This window comes from Pan paniscus, chromosome 4 (assembly GCF_029289425.2).
Source record: "Pan paniscus chromosome 4, NHGRI_mPanPan1-v2.0_pri, whole genome shotgun sequence".
Classification (NCBI taxonomy): domain Eukaryota; kingdom Metazoa; phylum Chordata; class Mammalia; order Primates; family Hominidae; genus Pan; species Pan paniscus.
Window position 1 is genome coordinate 6057327 of NC_073253.2, and position 20358 is coordinate 6077684.

General features: G+C 41.9%; 1 long non-coding RNA gene across 1 annotated transcript in view; it reads left to right on the forward strand.

Moving 5' to 3' along the window:
- The first annotated feature begins 2695 nt into the window (after positions 1–2695).
- LOC129397721 (uncharacterized) overlaps positions 2696–20358 on the forward strand; it is a 33372-nt gene continuing 15709 nt past the window's right edge. Inside the window, exon 1 of the long non-coding RNA XR_008625306.2 lies at positions 2696–2986. This is a non-coding gene — a long non-coding RNA (uncharacterized LOC129397721). The remainder of the gene's footprint in view (positions 2987–20358) is intronic.

A 20358-nucleotide genomic window follows, 5' to 3' on the forward strand; every position in this document is an offset into this window, starting at 1 on the left:
CAGAGGTTAGAGAGATGTGTCTACAAGTCTAGGAGCATCAAGAATCACCAGCAACCACCAAATGCCAGAAGAGGCAAGAAAGGACCATCCCCTAGAGTCTGTCAAGATAGGAGGGCCCTGCTGTCACCTTGACTGTGGTCTTCTGGCCTCCAGAACTATAAGAAGATTAATTTCTGTTGCTTTAAGCTGCCATGTTTGTGGTAAGTGGCTGTGACGGTCCCTAGGAAAGGAACACAGGGAGAATGTAGTCCTTGCCATTTCTAGCTCCTAGAGGCTTCTGCCTTCCATGGTTCCCGGTCGCCTCTGCCACCTTCACAATCAGTGGTGATGGCTGAGTCCTTCTCACAGCACATGTCTCTGACCTGCGTCTGTCATCATATCTACCTCTGACCAGAACCAGGAAAAGTTGGACTCATGTAACTAGATTGAGCCCACCTGACTAATTCAGGATAATCTCCCCATCTCAAGGCTGTAACCTTAATCTAACCTACAAAATCCCTTTTGCACACAAGGTGACATGCTTACAGCTGCCAGGGATTAGATCATGGACACCTTCACGGGGGTGGAGGGGATTATTCTGTCTACCACAGATGGCAGGACATAATATACTGTATTAAAGTCAAAACAGTGAATAATATGATTTAAGAAAGGCTAAAACCAGTAAACAATTGACTACCTATTTTATCTAAGGATGAGTATTCGGTGGGAGGAGAACAATAAAAAGTAAAAAGTTGAATAAGGCAATTCTCCACCTTTAACAAGTCGTATTCCAATGCAGGAAATAGATATGATAAGTGAATCTTATAATAGTAATGATGTCATGTATTACTGAACTAAAAAAAAAAAAAAAAGCACAGGGGAAGCTCTGAAACATCTCATAGCTCCTTTATGGAAGCCCATGAGACAGGATCCCAGCAATGAATCAAGCTATCTGGAGCTCTGTGATGCTCCAAGCAGAGGTGTCTGGGCACAGAGCAGAGAAGAGCTCATGCTGGAGATGGTTTCCTCGAGAAGACATCTTTTGAAATGGGTCTTGAGTGATGTGTGTGGCTTAAACAGAAGAGAAAATGGGATTCCAGACAGCCAGGCCAGTGTGAGCAAAGGCACTGAGGAGCAAACATTCCAGGAACACAAGAAGATCCTGTGGGACTTTAAACAGCCTTTGGCTTTATAATGAACGTGAAGCTTAATTTGCTTTGCCTACCAGTGGCCACGGAGGCCGAAGACAGCTGTTCTAAGTGGTTTTCTGTTTGTTTTTATTGACCATTGAGATGCTCAGACCATGGCAGACTGCAGTTACTTTCCAAAACCAAATCCAGCATTTTTTCCTCTTTAGATTGTTTTTCATTTGCTTTAAAAGTAAATTAGAGGTGCACTTGGTCTCTCGTGGCACCCACTCGGCCCTCTTCCAAGTGTACTTTCCTTCCTTTCATTACTGCTCTAAAGCTTTTTAATAAACTTTCACCCTGATCAAAAAAAAAAAGGAAACTAGAATTTAGAGAATGATAAAACAGCAATGTACAGCACTGATGGAGCTAAAAAAATGCATTACTTGTACCTTTGAGCCTTTAGTTTGTGAGTCAACTGGAAAAGAATGAGCTTGTGAGATGAGTTACCTCTGACACTGGTTAGAAATGAGACCTTCGTTCCATACTTATTTAGGTAATTGTGAAAGGTTTTTGGGACATCTGCCACTAAGCAGATACAGGTTCAAATCTAAAAATAGGTGGGAAAGAGGGGATCCGTAGGGCACGGCAGATGTGGAACCCAAATACCACCCACTAACCCCCTAACCCACCCAGGGGTGCCATCAACCTGAAAGCCTCCCCCAAACCTGACCTGGCCTTGGAAGCCTCCCAGCACAGCTGGCTTCACCATAAGCCCCAGGAAAATGAAGTCTGTTGGTGTCTTGTACTTGGGAGGTCACTGGGAACCATTACTGTCAGCTTTCTTTCAGATCAAGCAAAATGGACAATCCAAGTCCAGGCCAAACAGAAACTAGAAAAGTTGCCTCAAGCCCTAGGTCCTACAAATACCTTTCACTGTGGAGGTGGTTTTCTTTAGGTACCTTGCTAATATGGAAATATATTTCAAAGTCAGTCGACCCTGAATGGGTTTTCAAGGCTCCTAAATGATTATGTAAATTTTGGATAAACACAGTTAATGTAATGAGTCCGATATCCCCTATGTTACTTCAGGCTGCGGTTCTATAACCCTCTAGGGGATATTGTCTGGGAGTCTCATTCTGAAACAAAAAGATAATTTTGTATGTCAGTGAAATTCACTATACCTGCTCCATGAGGAGAGCAAAAGCCTAGATTTCCAAGTGGGGTGTAGTGCCCCTTCCTGGAAAAGTATGACTGTTCTTGGCCACCTGGTGTGGCTTTTATTTTGAGTCAGGCACCCTCATGGGTAGAGCAGCAGCCTTCACAAATAAGCATCCTGAGGTATTCACAGGCATTAAGGATAAGACAATTCAACAGATGGGAATACAAAAGAACATAAAGACAAAACAAACATAAAGTGAATCAAGAGATTAATTTTAAAAATAAATAGAAAGACAAGGAGTGGTTGCGAGATAGGAGGTTTCCCCACTGTGAAAGATCATCACGTACTTCCCAAGCTCTGAATGCGTGAAGAGTGAGGTGCGCGAGGCATACATGGGTGGCGGATGACATCATTTTCCACACTGGGGCTCTGCTGCTGCACTCTGAAAGATTCATTTCTGAATGGAGAGACGCTTCGGGTCTCCTGTACCACTCTCAAAGGCCTGAAGGCCAGGAAGACCAGACCAGTCCTCCCAGGGGTCTTCCAGGATGTCAGGAACGGGGAGGGTAGAGCTTCAGAGGGCTGCAGGTAGAACTGGACCTTCTGCCAGCTCTGAGCAGGTGATACACTTGGGATGCAGAAATGCCACCTGCTGTTGGCCGTCAGCACAGAACCCCACCCACCCACCAGACCACAGAAGGAGGGAACTGGAATCCAGGTAAGTGGCATGAGCGGCTATTGTATTTGCCTCTCTGTTGTGCGTTCTCTTAATTCAGTGTATCTCTTTCCCATTTCCTAATAATCATAGAATATTTGGGAGTTCTCAGCCCAGTGAGACTCCAACAGTCCTGGCCCGGGGGCACTCCCTGCTCTGTGCTGCCTGGCACCTTGTCCTTCACCCTGTCATCCTCACCCTTGAGCAGTCGGTACCATTGCTGGCGTCCTCCCATGTCCTGGCCCTGTCAGCCACGGTCACAGGGAAGAGGGGATGCTGCAGTCTCTGAGCCCAGTCTAGGGACAGATTCTAGGCTGGGTATAGTATCTTTCAACCCCCAGGAAATACCCCAGTTTTTCTGGTTTGCTGTGTTCATAAATCATGGAAAGACGGGGCCTTGAATGGCTCTTCCTGGCTTTGCCTTGGTCAGGTTTTCTTTCCCCAAGCTCTTCTTTTAGGACTGTTGTGAGCTTTTGTGAAAACGCAGCTCTAAGCACTGGCACTTGGCTGTGGGACACCAGGGTCATGCCAGTCAGACTGCTCTGGGCCTCACATCTAAGGAGAACAGGAGCACTGTGGGAGTTGGCAGAGCTGGCAGCCGTGTCAAACCCGCCACTGCCCTGTTGACAAATAAGGAAATGCTTCCCTTATCATGTGTTTTCTCAGCTGGCAGAGGGACCCGGACAGATGTCTGCATTGTCTGTGCAGTGGGATGGAGGCTGGCTGGGAGCTGTGTCCACCCCAGGCCTGCAGCTACTCGCACAACGCCCAGGTCTAGACCCTACATCTAAGTGGCAGCCACGCACCAAGGAGAGTGCAGTGGTGAGGGGAGTGGCTGCCCACTGAGGGTGGCTCTAACCATGGCAGGGCACCTTGGAGGAGACCTATGTGCCTGCCCATCTCTCTGTGGGCCCTGTCATGTCATTCTCATTCTCTTTGTGAGTTTTGTGTGTCTTCTAGAACAAATCACCAGAGATTACATGGTCTAAAATGACAGAGATTTATTCTCACACATATCTGGAGGCCAGTATTCCAAAATCAAGGTGTCAGCAGGGCTGTTCCCCTTCCATAAGCTCAAGAGGAGAATCTGTCCCTTGCCTTTTTCAGTTTGGGGTGGCTGCTGGCAACCCTTGGCTTATGGCCACATCATTCCCGTCTCCGCCGCCTCTGTGGTCACGGTGCCTCTTCCTCCCTCTGTGCTGAAACTTCCTGGATCTCTCTCATATGGGGATACTTGTGATTACATTTATGGCCCACTAGGATAATCCAGACTGGAAAAAGGGCATGCTCCTTGCTTAGGATCCTTCCTGGTCCTTAGACATGTTTCACTCATTCACGTCTCCTAAGGCTTTTGGCTTAACTTTGCCACCTAGGCTCTTAGCTCTGCCCTTTGGTCACAGCTAAAATATACCTTTACATCAACATCTAGACAAGTGTTTGACCGTAACACTGGGCATTGCAGCCTAACCAAGCTGACACATAAAACTGAACATAAAACTGAGCATCCCATCACACTCCACTAACTTCGGATGAGTCTGAGTTTGCACCAAACTGTGCACACAGCTGCAGCTGCAATGCGAGTTGTGCTGGGTGAGAATCCATGAAAAAAAGAGGTGCAATGGAAGCCACCCCATCCACTTCAGCCAGTGCTCTTGTTTCTTTTTTTTCATAGATTTCCTATACTGGGACTTAGTAAAACCTTGTGTTAAGATGGGTGGAAATATTTGGAGAGATAAAAGAGAAAAATGATAAATAAAAAATGTTTGCATACTACTTATGCCCTGGATCACTGATTTTCAAAGAGTAAGCCTGCAGTAAATCAGATTTCCCTGTGTGCTCAGCTATGCTGGTAGATTTTAAGTCACTTATTTAAATACATCTGCTTGTCTCTCTCCAGCGTGCGTCCATGCACACACAGACACCCCATAGGGAATCTAGTAATAGAAGTCGTCACTCCTAGGAACCAGGAGCCTGGTGCGGTTCTCCAGTCCCAGCCTTCTCATTTCTAAGTTCCTGGTTGTGACCCAGTTATGCACTAACAAAGAGAGCTTCCTGGACCCTGAGAACTGCTGGGACGGTGAAATTCTTACAAATGTGGCCAGTCTGCTGCCATGTGTATACTTGAAAAAGTTCTTGAATAGGCCTCCCTTAAGCAGAGATACTCAGTAGTTACCAGGAAAGAACATAAAACATGAAGCTAACAGCAGTTACGCCCAAAGGAAGGCATGTGTTCAAATTACAGAGGAGGTACTGTTCTTCCTTGGTGCTATGGGTTGAGTTGTGTCCCCCCAAAAGATACGTTGAAGCTCCAAGCCCCAGCACCTGATAATGTGGCCTTGCTTGGAAATAATGTCAGTGCATTTTTCACTAGTTAGTATGAGGTCATACTGGAGGAAGGGGAGCCCTTAATCCAATGTGACTGTTGCCCTTATACAAAGAAGACAAGAAGAAAAGAGGTAAGATGGCAACGTGAAGATAAAGTCAGACAGTGGAGTGACTCAGCTGCAAGCCAGGAAACCCCGGAGAGCAATGGCCATGGCCGGAAATGAAGAAGAGGCAAGGAAGGACCCTCCCCTCCATCCTTCAGGGGGAACAAGGCCCTCTGATGCCTTGATTGGACTTCAGGCTCCAGACCAGGGAGATAATACATTTCTGCCTTTTTAAACCACACAATTTGTGGTTTAAACTCTCTCTGCCTCACCCTCCCGTGTAGCTGGGATTACAGGCACCTGCCACCTTGCCTGGCTAATTTTTGTATGTTTTGGTAGAGATGGGGTTTCACCATGTTGGCCAGGCTGGTCTTGAACTCCTGACCTCATGTGATCCACCCGCCTTGGCTCCCCCGAGTGCTGTGACTGCAGGCATGAGCCACCGTGCCCGGCCGCCCTCTGTAATTTTAAAAGAAAACGTGCCTACGCCAAGAATAGGACATTAATACATTTGGGGTCAGAACGGGGCCTTTCCCTCTTGGTGGGCAAGGAGGGACTTTAGTGAAATTTCATCTTCATCGGAAACAATGACAATTAGCTCTCTGAAAACTTAAAATACCATCATGCCCCTTTTCTTGAACTGATTTCAAATGTTCAAAAAGCACTCATCTTGAGTCCTCCAACTTATAATTATATTGACTTCTCCTAAGACACTTATTTGAGTTTCTTATCACCCCAAGCTTGTTTCCATTTTATTACTGTATATTACTCGTGTTGCCTACATTCAGCTTGGCTATTTCTTTATAATTGTTTTTCATTATCCAGATCCATACATTAAACCTTCTAGAACTCATTTGCGGCAGACTATAAAACATCCCCAGACATTAGTAAAACTTCTGATTCCTCTCAGCTAATCCCATAGTATATTAAATATTTAGACTAATGGTGTGAGGAAAGATTCTGGGGAGTGTTCTTGTTTGGGCAGCAATAAAGCCATTCCCTCTCTGTACACCATTGCTCCCTGGTTTCTAATAAAAAATGGGTCAAAGTCTCCTACCGGATTTTTATTCTATCGGAAAAGACATTCTTTTTGTTGAGTGGGACAAAGTTACTTTGTTGCTTATTTAATCCTGGATGAACAGGAAGGTTGATCGGGGTAGCGAGTGTCTCTTTTGTAGATGACTGGGGCACTCTCTGCCAACTCACTTTTTCTTTTAAAATTACAGCAGGCAGCTGGGCACGGTGGCTCACACCTGTAGTCACAGCACTTGGGGGAGCCAAGGCGGGTGGATCACCTGAGGTCAGGATTTCAAGACCAGCCTGGCCAACATGGTGAAACCCCGTCTCTACCAAAACATACAAAAATTAGCCAGGCGTGGTGGCAGGTGCCTGTAATCCCAGCTACATGGGAGGGTGAGGCAGAGAGAGTTGCTTGAACTGGGAATGCAGAGGTTGCAGTGAGCCACAATCATGCCACTGCACTCCAGCCTGGGTGACAGAGCAAGACTCCATTAAAAAAAAAAAAAAGACAGTTGTTAATCTTTCTCAAAAAAAGTAGATGCTGTGAAGTGACTCCACTGTTATTAGATGATTTAATCTCTGTGCCTAGAACTCAAGACCAAAACCCAGTGGCCCTGTGTTGATAGGTAGCACATGCATTTTTCATTGCAGACATTTTTTTTTTCCTGGGATGGTCAGAAACCACCCTGATGAAACAATGAGGGTCCTGCTGAGAAGGAAGAGGTGGAAGCTGTCCTGATGTCCCCCTGGCTCCTTGAGGGCCTTGTTGATCGCCAGCAACTCTTTCTTTCACTTCCTGTACTCATTTCCCACCAAACTCCTATCGGGTGTAGAGCACGTGTTCTTGAACCACACCATAAGGGGCAGTGGCATGGTCCAACTCTGTTGCATATTATCTGGATACAAAGAACAGGCTTCTTTTTACCCTGGTTAGAATTATTAATTCATACAATTAAATGTCTTATTGAGATTATTTCTTGAAAGTTAATCTCATCTAGACCCATTCGTTCCCACATTTCGATTCAGGTAATTATTTTCATACATATTTAAAAATATATTAAAATGAGACCTAAATCCAGTAACCTTGGACAAGTCATTTATGTTACCTGGGCTCCCATTTTTCAACCGTGGTAGAAAGAGGGAAGGTGAATTAGATAATCTTTAAGGCTTTCTTCCCTCTTTTCCACCACTGGACACAGCTATCTTTAATACCGTGAAGCTCCTGCCCTGGAAACATGAGTAAAAATAATACATGGAAATGGTTACATCATATAGATTTTGCTTGTTATTAAGGTTTCCAAGAAAGTTTTGTAGATATAATTTTAATATATAGAAACATAATAGCTACTCAAAATTTCATTTCTCATATCCAGGGATAGTTGGTGTATACGCTTCAAAAAGAGACATATTCCCAGAATTTAGAGACAAATTGGTAAAGATCACTCTCCAAGAGTTATAATAAAAATCATTATAAGATAATGAGCTTAGCCACCTGTGAAATTAGTCTGGAATATGGAGGTTTGATCAATGGCTTTCTGATGAGATCCGTACACTTCTCAAAGTTATATGAAAGAGGTTTGGGTGTCGTCTTCGGTTTGGAAAGTATCTTCAGGAAGACCCAAAGGAGCGGTCAGCAGTTTGAAGGCAACTTTAATGTCCTCATTGAGGAGTCACTTGTCTGAGTCTTCAGTGTAATTTTATTCCATAGCTTATGTGGAACTTGGACACAGGACAGCAATGAATGAGGACGCAATCATGTGGCTAGCCGCTGCACTGGGAGAAAGCCCAGGGTTTCGAAGACCCATGCCCAGGGCCTAGGAGAGCTGAGCCGCACTGGGGAGCTTGTGGTCTTCAGACTCTCTCTCTCTCTGAGCGCTTGCCGGGGAGGCTGCCTTGATGCCTTCTAATCCCCAGGTCCCCCCTTAATGGTTCTGGATACATTTCAACAGCATCCAATGAGAACAAGGCTAACAGGTACCATTGTGAACCTCTTCCACGGGCCAAGAAATGTCCAAGACATTTTGTGTGTATCAAATCACTGGATCCCTCACACAAACTCCAGAATGTAGCCTCCAGGATCAGTCACTTTACACAAAGGAGAGAACCCTGCGCTCAGAGGAGTTAAGTACCTTGGTCCAAGACCACGAGCTGGTAAGTGGAGAAATCAGGATTAGACCCCAGGTGGGAACCCTAGGAACCTGTAGAGCCCTCTGCCAAGAAGCTAGTCAGAGTGAGCATCTGTGGGAGCCTCATAAATTCAGAATCTCAGGAGTCGTCGGGGTGATATGGGCCAATCGGAGTTTGCATGGTCACATTTGTGTGCACGTTATACTGTGAGAGGCACGGCATAGGCTCTGGAGTGTGCCACCAAATTCGCAAACCAGTGATTTTGCAGTTAAATTATATGGATTGTATTAGGGTAATACAGTTTATATAAACACCTTGGAATTTATGTAACCTTTAAAATAAATAGAGTGGCTAAAATAGTTCCTTTGTTTTTCATTAAAACAGCTGGGGCTTTATTGACCTGAGAAGAGAACACCCTACTGCCAGTTCCACCTGCCTCCATCATAGGCCATGTGGCCTGGCCTTGCTGTCACTGGGCACTAGGCAGCTGAAACTTCTGTTTGTCCTCCTCCAGCTTTCTGCATTTTTTGACCCTAACTGCTATGGTCTTTGCCTTTAATTCTTGGAGAGCCTCCCAGCAGCCTTCAGATGCGCTATGGAATCTCAGTGTTCTGGAAATTGAAGGATCGGGTGACACATGACACGCTCGGGTGCTGAGGATCACCTCCCATCCCTAGTGTCACATGGGGAGGCCAGTGTCCATCTTAGAACTTCTTGTGCCCATTCAGTCTTCCTCCCTTTCTCTCAGCCTTCCTCTCTCTCCCTTCATCTCTCCCCACCTCCCTCTCTCTCTCTTCACCTGGTTCATCTCCCCTCAGGGCACCTTCAGGCTGAAAGTGCCTCACTCGATCACCAAACACTGCCAGAGCCTCATCTGTGTTGTGACCTGAGCTGGGTGTGAAACATTCAGGGCTGAAAACACAGGGCTTGCCCTCAGCAGCTCAGTGTTGGTGCCCTGAAGATGTCTTTAATGGAGGGGTGGGGATAAAAGGGAAGGAAAGATGGCAGGAGGAGGGTTCTCAGCACTGGAGGCTCTGAGCAGGGCTACAAGTCGCGAGCTGCCCATAGCTGACAGATGCCCTTTGCTCGCACCATGGCCGCCTCCTTCCAGCTTCCAAAGCAGCCTCCTTCCACAGGCCTCATGAGCTCCTGCAAAGATGCTTCATGGGTCTCAGCCTCTCTACACCAGCCCAGTTTCTGCTGTGGTAGAGACATGGCCCCCTGTGTTTCCATGGGAATCCCTTTTTCAGTGAATTTCAGTCAGTGGAAAGATTAACATGAACACGAAGAACTTGGAGTCGTGAAGAGAAACTGAGGAACGGGCCTCTAGATGGAATTTTCTAACCACATAAAAGTGAGATGGGAAAATGACCATGATTCCCTGTTTTATGTTCTTCTGGATGTAACACCAGTGAGGCTTTGGGAGTAACCTAAAAGTCTGCAGTAGGAATAACCTACACAGATGCCCAGTAGGCAACAGCACCTCCACGGGAGGAATCGGAAACCCCCTTTATATATTGTAGACCCAGATCCAGCACACTCTCAGGACCTGGCAGCAAACTCAACCGAATTCACTGATGTGAACATGGGGAGGAGCAGGCATGAATACCTGGTGCCTGCAATCCCTACACATGGTGAACACTTAAGTGGTCCACCCCATTAGGCTTCTTTGTTACTGAAAGTGACAGGTTTAGAAATAAAATATAATTGGCTATCAGAGAGGTCTCAGTGGCTATTGGAGACAATACTACATACACTGAGCCCCTTTACACACTCATCTGCTACAGTCTTGCTTCCAGGTTATAAGTGACAATATTATTTTGCAACAGAAGGAATAGGACAGTATCTTCTGGGGTCCAAAAAAAAGGGGTGAATATCTGGGCCTTGTAATCACCCATGAATTAGTAGATCTGCAATGCGTTTACCAAAATCATTTTTGTCCATAATTAATACAACTTCTATACTAGCCTGCATGAAAATACATGGGAAATCTGTCTTCAGACTTCCCTGGCTACCCCACACTGTAAACATCAATTACTCTGATGTAGATGTCACCATCTATAAATGACACACATTCTTTTTCTTTAGGGCCAGGGAAGCATCATAAATCAGTTAAATTTAAACATGGATTGTTTTCTTTTCCATTGAAGATGGTATTGATTGAATTAAACAATGAATCCACTCAATGCTGTCATCACTCCTGATTTCTCTGACTACATGTTGTTTTCCAAATATATTGAGCCCTCCGATTTAGGTGATATTTGTGTTGCACAAAGCATAAAGGGATTTCAAATTACCTGATTTACTTACTCGGAAAAGATCTTGGCATCTTGAAAATTTAAGACAAAAATACACTGAGGCCCAAGTCATTTGCTTTAACATAAGGGCTGGCAAATTACTATTTCTAATCTCTACTTTAAACTATGGAGAAGTATGGAATATCACATAGATAAGCTAATTTCAGGAGGGGGTAATTTATCAACACGTGTAATTGGTTTGGGGAAAAAAGGTAACTAGCAAGTGTCTGATTGTTAGCTTGGTTGATTTAAATCAGTATAGATTTAGGAAGAGGGTACAATCTGCTGAGCATTCTAAACATCTGAAACATCCCAACACAAAAAAAGTACATTTGAGGTGATGGATATCCTAATTACTCTGATTCGATCATTATACTTTTTATGCATGTATCAAAAATCCCACCAATCCCATAAATATGTACAATTATTATATATCAATGAAAATAAATAAATAGATAACATCTGAAACAGGCAGCACCGCCTCAGTGAGGTATGAACTCTAGCCCTTACCAGAAATTGTCCTACAGGGATCTTGGGGCTATGAGATCTGCTGATCTAGTCACTTCTCTTCCCAGCCAGGAGGGTGTGACCTGTTGACCGAAATTAAGGCTGTTGAGGCAGAAATAATTAGATATAAGTTTACTGGAAGTCAAATTTGAGGACTGACTCAGGAAGACACACCAACAAAGTCGGGTGAATTCCAAAGTTTGCTACAAGTTGGAGACTTTTATGAGAAAGTTTAGGAAGAGGGAGGGAGACTTCTCATGTCACAGTTGTCGTTTTCATTAAAGGGTACAATACAGAGGTTACACTCATTGGCTACAGATAACAACATACAGGCTAAAATGTTCTATGTGCAAGACAATTGGCAAAAGTTCACGATTCAGAAACAAATCAGGGTCCTTTTCAATGTCAGTAGGTTACATACTTATCAGTACATCAACGGCTTGAGGAGCTCAGGATAAGGTTTGAGAAACTCACTTAAGATTCTGGGCTTAGGAACGGGATGTCATTATGAATCATAAGACCTTCCCTAGGTGGTTAATTTGGAAGCTGCCGAATGTGACCTGTAGGTTATCAGACCCAAGTTAAACAAAGGTGTCTGTGGCTACTTTTCTGTACCCTCAGTTTTGGTGGAGGTGAACTTGGACCTTGGGAAGACATCATTCCTGTCTCCACTGGCAGCTTCTCACTTGGCAACTCTTTGATTCTTTCTGAATTGATACAACTCAGTGTTTGTGGGAAATTGTGATGGTTAATACTGAGTGTCAATTTCATCGCATTGAAGGATACAAAATATTGGTCCTGGGAGTGTCTGTGAAAGTGTTGCCAAAGTATATTAACATTTAAGTCAGTGGGCTAGGAAAGGCAGACCCACCCTTAATCTAGGTGGGCACAATGTAGTCAGCTGCCAGTGTGGCTAGAACATAAGCAGGCAGAAAAATGTCAACAGGCAGACTGGCCTAGCCTCCAGCCTACATCTTTCTCTGTACTGGATGCTTCCTGCCCTCAAACATCAGACTTCAAGTTCTTCAGTTTTGGAATTCGGACTGGCTCTCCTTGCTCCTCTGCCTGCAGATGTCCTGTTGTGGGACCTTGTGATCATGTGAGTTAATACTTAATAAACTCCCCATATATATATATGTGTGTGTGTGTGTATATATATATATATGTGTGTGTGTGTATATATATATGTGTATATATATATAGACATATATGTGTAGAGAGAGACATGTATTTATAGACATATATAGATATATATAGACATATATATAGAGAGAGATATATATAGACATATATATAGACAAAACTAAGGTAATATATATGTGTATATATGTATATATGTGTATATATACATGTACATACATATACATATTTCCCTTAGTTCTGTCTCTTTAGAGAACCCTAATACAGACCTTGTGATCGTTTGAGTTAATACTGAATAAACTCCCCATATATATATATATATATATATATATATTCCCTTAGTTCTGTCTCTTTAGAAAACCCTGACTAATACAGAAGTCAAGTAGTGTCTGCCTGTGAGCTGACGAGTCTGAGTTTATCCTGGCCCGGTTGATCCGTCCTTTAACAAGCACAAGGTGAACCTGCCAGCCTGGCACTCTGCAGGGCTTTGCTCTGCCTGCATCCTGGTTTGCCCACTCTGGAAGCAGAGCTGGGACTTCTTCCTGCTGCCATTGTCAAGAAGTAGGCTCAGCCCAGCCCCCATGTAGGAGGTAGGATAAAAAACACCATCCCTGGGAGAAATACAGTCATCTTCCAGTTCTAGTCCCCAGATTAAATGAAACCAGACATATTTCCTACAGTTGCCCACTCCTCTGCGATCTCTCCATCCCTGACTTTAGCATCAGTAATGACAGAGATATGTCATGACCTCTGTAGATATGATAATCTGGTGAAGACATGGGTGTTTTTCACCATGAAAATATGTTTTTAAGGGGGCGGGGGTTGGGGATATGGCCATAGTAACTGTGTGTGTGTGTGTGTGTGTGTGTGTGTGTGTGTGTGTGTGTGTGTGCGTGCGCTTCCAGTACTTCATATGTCTGTTCGTATTTATTATTATTACTGAATGAGCAAAGCCTTCTAATGATTGTGCCTGTTTACAGGTAAATGTTTTTATTGTTGCTTTTCTGAGATTCTTTCTGAGTCTTCCTTCTTTAAATGGAGGCTGCACTGAGATTTGCTGAGACAAACGCACATCAAGGAACCCACTAAATTCCACTTGCACCTCTGCAGAAGTCAGCCTCACTAACTTCTTTGTTTGTTAAGCACGAATTTGAGTTCTACATGCTGTCGGGAGTTTCCCTCTCTCCCTCCCTCTCTCTCTCTCCTTGGTTCTCTTCCTATTCCATTTCCAGACTAAGTCAGGTGCATGACCAAACTGGGCCTGATTCGGACTTGAACACTGCCACGCCTACTCCCTGTTGGTGGCACACATGGGGGATTTTATGGTCTGACCATTTGACATTTTCTGATGAGCCGTGTGTGTCTGTGTGTGTGTGTGTGTGTATGTGCACCTGAGTATGTGCATTTGACTTTTTGGCTCATTTGTCTTGGGGACTCCAGTATCTTGTGACATTTGAGATTTGTGCAACTGGGTCATAGGAATTTTTTTGTAAGAATGATGAAATTTCCAGCCACCTTCCTTATGTCAGTTCCCACATCACTGGTCTGCTATCTCTTCTTCTAACAATTAATAAAATCCTCTACACTGTTTGTCTTGTTGAAAGAAAAACTTCAGCCAGATTAAATTTAAAGGAGTTTAACTGAGCAATGAACAATTTGTGAATTGGGCAGCCCCCAAAATCACAGCAGATTCAGAGAGACTCCAGTGCAGCCATGTGGTGGAAGAAGATTTATAGACAAAAAAAAAAGTAAAGTGACGACAGAAATCAGAAGTTAGGTACAGAAACAGCTGGAATGGTCACAGGTTAGTGTTTGCCTTATTTGACCACAGTTTTTTGTTGTTGTTTTTGTTTTTGTTTTTTTTAATTAAAACAAATTACCGTATTTATTGAAATATCAATCATAATTATTATAGATAGGTTAGAAGGCAGGAGAAGGGATTATAGTACACTACTTTTTGACTAAGTGGGAAAACTGTAAATTAGAGATTAGTCAGTTTATAAACCACATATTCTTGGAATTTTTCTTGGGAAAGCTCCAACATCAAAAATTTGTTTTGCAAATACAGTTCCCTTTGGTTTGGTTCCTCATAACCTGAAACTTAAAGTATAATAATAATAAAATAAAATAAGAAACAGAGATAAGGAAAGTGTGGAGAAGGGAAGTACGGTTGTGACCACTGTTTTGAACACTCAGCATGACGACTGGTTGAAGCATGGCTGCTAGGATTGGCCAAGACTCAGCTATTGTTACAGGTGGATACTCCTAAGTTAGGTTTCAGTCTTGTCTGCTTATTAAGTTAGGTTATAGTTCCTCCACAAGGACTCAAATATAGAAGTACAGAGCCCTTCTCAGGCCATATTTAGTTCACTTTAACAGTCTTTTTTAGCATGCCACTGTAATTTCAAATCTTCCCCCCAAAAAACTATTCCACTAGGAAGGTGAGTAGCTGTATGAACCCTAATATGTGGTCTGTGTTTCCTTTTGACCTATGGCTAGAATGATTCAATGGAGACTTCTAATTCTCTTTTTGATTATATAAGTGGGAAAAAAAAGAATAAAAATAACCCATTTCTCCTTCTGCTGTATCTGAATGTTTATATCCTCCCAAAATTCATCTGTTGAAATCCTCACTCACAATGTGATAATCTTAGGAGATGGGGCGTTTGGAAGGTGATTAGGTCATGAGAGTGGAGCCCTCATGTATGGTATCGGAGCTCTTATAAGATGGACACCACAGAGTTAGCTTGTTCCCTTCACCATGTGAGAATACAGCAAGAAGGCACCATCTGTGACTCAGGAAACAGGTCCTCACCAGACACCAAATCTGCCTTCCCAGCTTCCAAAACTATGAGCAATACATTTCTGTTATTTATAAGCTACCCGCATTATGACATTTTGTTACAGCCCTCTCCGTTATGACAATGATGTGCTTACAGCTGTAACCCCCTCTGCATCTTTGGCCAGCTAGCCCATCTCTCTCTCACTCTCACTCTCCCTGACTCCACACACCTACCTCCGACCCCCGCCACACACCATTTTAAGTAAATTGGTCCTAAGAATTATTTTAGTTAGCTACTGAAGAGCCTGAAGCGGGAGGATCACTTGAGCCCAGAAGTTTGAATCCAGCCTGGGCAACATAGTGAGACCCCCATCCAAAAAAATCTCTCATTTTGTGCACACTCTAAGGATATTTACTTCAAACATATATATTTACCCCTAAAGGAAAGAGAATGTACAAATAGAAGGACAGTGGCTCAGAGAGCAAAGAGTAGGCACCTGGGATGGTTTTCCTTAGTCCATTTAACAACCTTCAGACTGGGAACACATGTGTGATGGAAGGAGAGACGGCTTCTGGTATGTCTGGAGCTTTGCAATTTCCTGAGACGTTCAAAGGGTTCTGAATGAGTGACCATCTGTCTCCTCCCTAAAAAGAAGACAGGGAAGCCCTGTGCAAACACACAAATGAGCAAGTCAGTCTGTAAGGAAGAGCCACAAGTGCTAACAACACGATATGAATAAACTCTAAATTTGCACCTTTAACTTAAACTACAGTCTAGATCGACAAGTATTTAAAAACATGGCACATAATGAATGATACACGTATCTATAAATACCTCCTAAGTTTCCTGGCTGGCCCAAAATTTGATTGAATTCTCTGACTATATTTGTGTGAAATACATTTCCCAGAAAACACATTGATATATTTTCCTAGCTTCAGAAAAAAAAGGTAAGTTATAAGCTTCCTTAAATTCAACAGCATTCCTGTGTTGATTGTTTTAGATAAAATTTTAAGCATTTATATAAATTTAAGTAATTTCAAGCATTTGCAGAGTGCAAAAGCAAAATGTTGAACTTCTAATGCCTTAAAATTGCCAGCTTTAAAAATATTTAGATTACTTGTTGAAATCAGAAAATAAAGACAACGTTTAGCCATGAGTTAAGTTAATGATCTTGCTGAATAAGTTGCAAAATAATTTTAAAAAGAGAAATTGATAACATGGAAAAATAACTATGAGAAAACTTTAGTACAAGCAAGCAAAATTTGAAGAACTTTTAAATGTATAAAAGTAGAAAATATTCAGGGATTGTTTTTAATCAAGATGAATCCTTGAATAGACTGGTTTAAAAATTTCAGCTTCAATATTGTTTAATAGTTTCCTTCTATTTTATCAGCGTATAAAACATAATGTCACCAAAGTATTCTAGTTTATGCAAGCCTAGTTTATTCTTATTGAAATCCCAATAATTTATACTTTTAAATTCCTTAGACTTTTTTTTTTTTTTTTTTTTTGAGATGGAGTCTCACTCTGTTACTCCAGGATGGAGTACAATGGCGCCATCTCGGCTCACTGCAATCTCCACCTCCCAGGTTCAAGCAATTCTTCTGCCTCAGCCTCCCGAGTAGCTGGGACTACAGGCATGTGCCACCATACCTGGCCAATTTGTGTATTTTTAGTAGAGATGGGGTTTCCCCATGTTGGCCAGGCTGGTCTCGAACTCCTGACCGCAGGTGATCCGCCCATCTTGGCCTCCCAAAGTACTGGGATTACAGGCATTAGTCACCATGCTCAGCCTCTTAGACTATATTTTTGTAGCTCAATCGTGCTGTCTTTCTGTCCACAAGATATTTCAAATTATATGTGAACATTTTGTTAAAATAAATTGAATTGTAACAACGATTATCTTTTAAAGAGAATTTGTTCTTGTAAACTATGGAGAAAGCTACAGATAATAAAATGAGACTGTAGGGGATATTTATAGAGAAACTTGAGTGCTTTTGTGTTTGTCTAGCAAGGGGAAATCAACATAATTTTGTCTTAAAATATAAAAGTCTGCTTGTGCCAGAATAAGAACGAAAGTAAGAAAAAACATTTGAGAGTGAAAATAAGTGTGGAAAATCAGAAAGGATGTGAGTTTTGGTTTATGCTACCCCCAAAATGAACAACTTGAAAGGAGCAATAAAACGTGTTAAAATTTTGACCAAGTTTGCTGAATGTTAATGAGTATAACTTAGAAATGAGAAAAAGATTTGCAAAAACTTGTCTGACAATTATTACATGAACGGTATAAAACAGAAAATCTCAAATGTGGCTTTTCCAAATTGACCTTTTGGCATATGAATATACATTCTGCTCTTTACAGGAAATAGTAAAAAGTTATTCTGTACCTATATAGCAGAGTTTCTTACAATCACTACACTATCCCGTTAGCTGTTTTGCTTTTTGTTTTTCTCATGAAATATCTTTGAACAAAAGTTATTTGAAAAACACTAAAATCTCTGGATAATTGTGTAATTCTTGCCTGCTGTTACTCTGCGTTTGTGCTTTCACTTCAGACTCAGACTATAGTAAATTCTTGTGTTTAAATATTTATGATTTCAGCTTATTTATTGTCTTCTGTTTCAAATTTTTATTCCAATTTGGAATAATAAAGCTTTTATGATTTCTTTTTTACTTAAAATATCTTACGAGCTTGCCTAATGGTAGCTGCGTCCCATAACAGGTGCACTGCTTTACTTCATAAGAAGAGAAATGCTAGAAATAATTGGGTTGGCTTGCAATTTTCCAAAGTTTAAGTTAGCTACACTCAATTGTTGGAGCTCTACTGTCTATTGAACCAACAATACGAGAACAGGCAAATCAAAAAAGTGAAATCTACTCCCTAGGGCAACTAGGAATAAATAAAAACATCATTGTATCAGTCAGGGTTCTCCAGAGAGACAGAACCAATAGGAGATATATATATATATATACATATATATATATATACACACACACATATACATATGCATATATATATTTATATATATACACACATACTGTGTCTCTCAATAGATAGATAGAAAATAGATAGGTAATAAATAGATAGGTGATAGATGATAGACAGATGATAGATGATAGATGATTGATAAATAGATGATAGATGATAGATCATTAGATAGGTAGATGATAAATAGGTAGGTAGGTAGATAGATAGATAGATGATAGATAGATAGATAGATAGATAGATAGATAGATAGATAGATAGATAGACAGACAGAGAGAGAGATGAGAGGGGTTACTAAGGGAATTGGCTAATGCAATTACGGAGGCTGAGAAGTCTACCAACAGGCCATCTGAAAGCTGGAGACCTAGGGATGCCAGTAGTGTGACTCAGTGCAAGTCTCACAAGGCCTCAGAACTAGGGAAGCCAACGGTATAATTCTCAGTTCAAGGCCAAAGGCCTGAGAATATGGTGGGGACATGGGGGTGCTGGCCCAAGTCCCGGAGTCCAAAGGCTGGAGAGCGTGGAGTTCTGATGCCCAAAGACAGGGGAAGAAGAGTGTTCCAGCTCCAGGAGAGAGAGGGGAATTTGCCTTTTCTCTGCTTCTTTGTTGGATCCAGGCCTCCAGCTGATTGAATGATGTCTGCTAGCATGGAGGATGGAGCTTCCCCATTTAGTTCCCAGACTCACAGGCCCATCTCCTCTGGAAACTCACTCACAGACATACCAGAAGTAAGGCTTTACCACTTCTTTAGGTTCTCCTTAATCCAACCAAGTTGATACCTAAATTAAGATGAAGATATTTCAGCCATTGTGAGTTTTGCAGTTTGGATACCTACATGCACTTGTCTCTTGTTGGCTGCCAGACTGCATATTGATGGGATAAATTAAAATATTCTGGAGCTGAGTCAATGCCCTTACAAACCTCAATAGATTCATCATCTTAGCTTTGCCTTAGATTGAATCCTTACTAGTTGATTACATATGCACTTTAAAAAAGGACCCCAATCTCTCCCATTTTGATATTGTTTGTCATAATCAGTTTAGCAGAGTTGTCCAACCTCAATGAGCCTTGTCAACTGGTGCTTATTGTTGCCCTTACATTTCCCTAAAGGCCTGAGCTATCTGTGAACTAGCGGCCATGCAGTGTTCTGAAGAAACAGCAAGAGAACAGTCCTAAATGCCTAAACAAGGTTCTCCTGACCATTACTACCACAGTGACTCGACTCAAGGATGCAGAGTTCACCGAGAAAGCTGATATTGTGAAAGTTATCTGGTTAACCCAACATTATTTAAAAATTACAGACAAGTGGACAAAAAGAACAGATTTAATTTTGATTAAAGTTCCATTTTTAATGAGCACATGAGAAATCCTCTTCTTTCTTCTTAATCTATCTCTAACACTCAATTTAAAAAGACAATCGTTGTACAAACTAAAATGAAACATTCTTTAAACAGTATCTTGTTCCCACTAATCCCTCAGAATTGAGAAAAAATCTTATGAAAGTACTTAATAAAGGTTATAAGCTCACAAATCATATGCAAACTTAAGTATAATGATTCCAATAGAAAATAAGTGCATATATAGACCTGTCTAAAAACCTTTTTAAAAAATGGGGACACCAATTAAGGACTAAATTCCTTTACATTTAATGGTTGTTTTATGATGTTCTTTCCATGAAGTCGGTAAGAATTTTTCTTCTAACTATAAGAATGTAATTTTAATCATGCCAGAAATCACATTTAATTAGCTGTAACAAGCCTACAATTATAAAAGTGGGACTCTTCTTCAGATCTAAAAATTCTATCAGCAAAGACTGCCCAGAAACAGTGGCCAGTGCCTCATGGCCTGTGGGATCCCAGTCTTATAATTGCAAAAAAACCTCTTCCTGGCAGTGTGGGAACATTGACAATTTTGTAACCTCAGAAAAAGTAGATACCCTTAAACTTAAAGGTTTATGCAAGGAAAATACAGTAGCAGCAAATTAGATGCTTCTTCATGTCTGTCCTAATAGATTAACTAATTGATGCAATAAAGTAATTCTGACAGAGAAGCTACAAGTTAGAGTTTATAAAGCTTCAAGAAAGA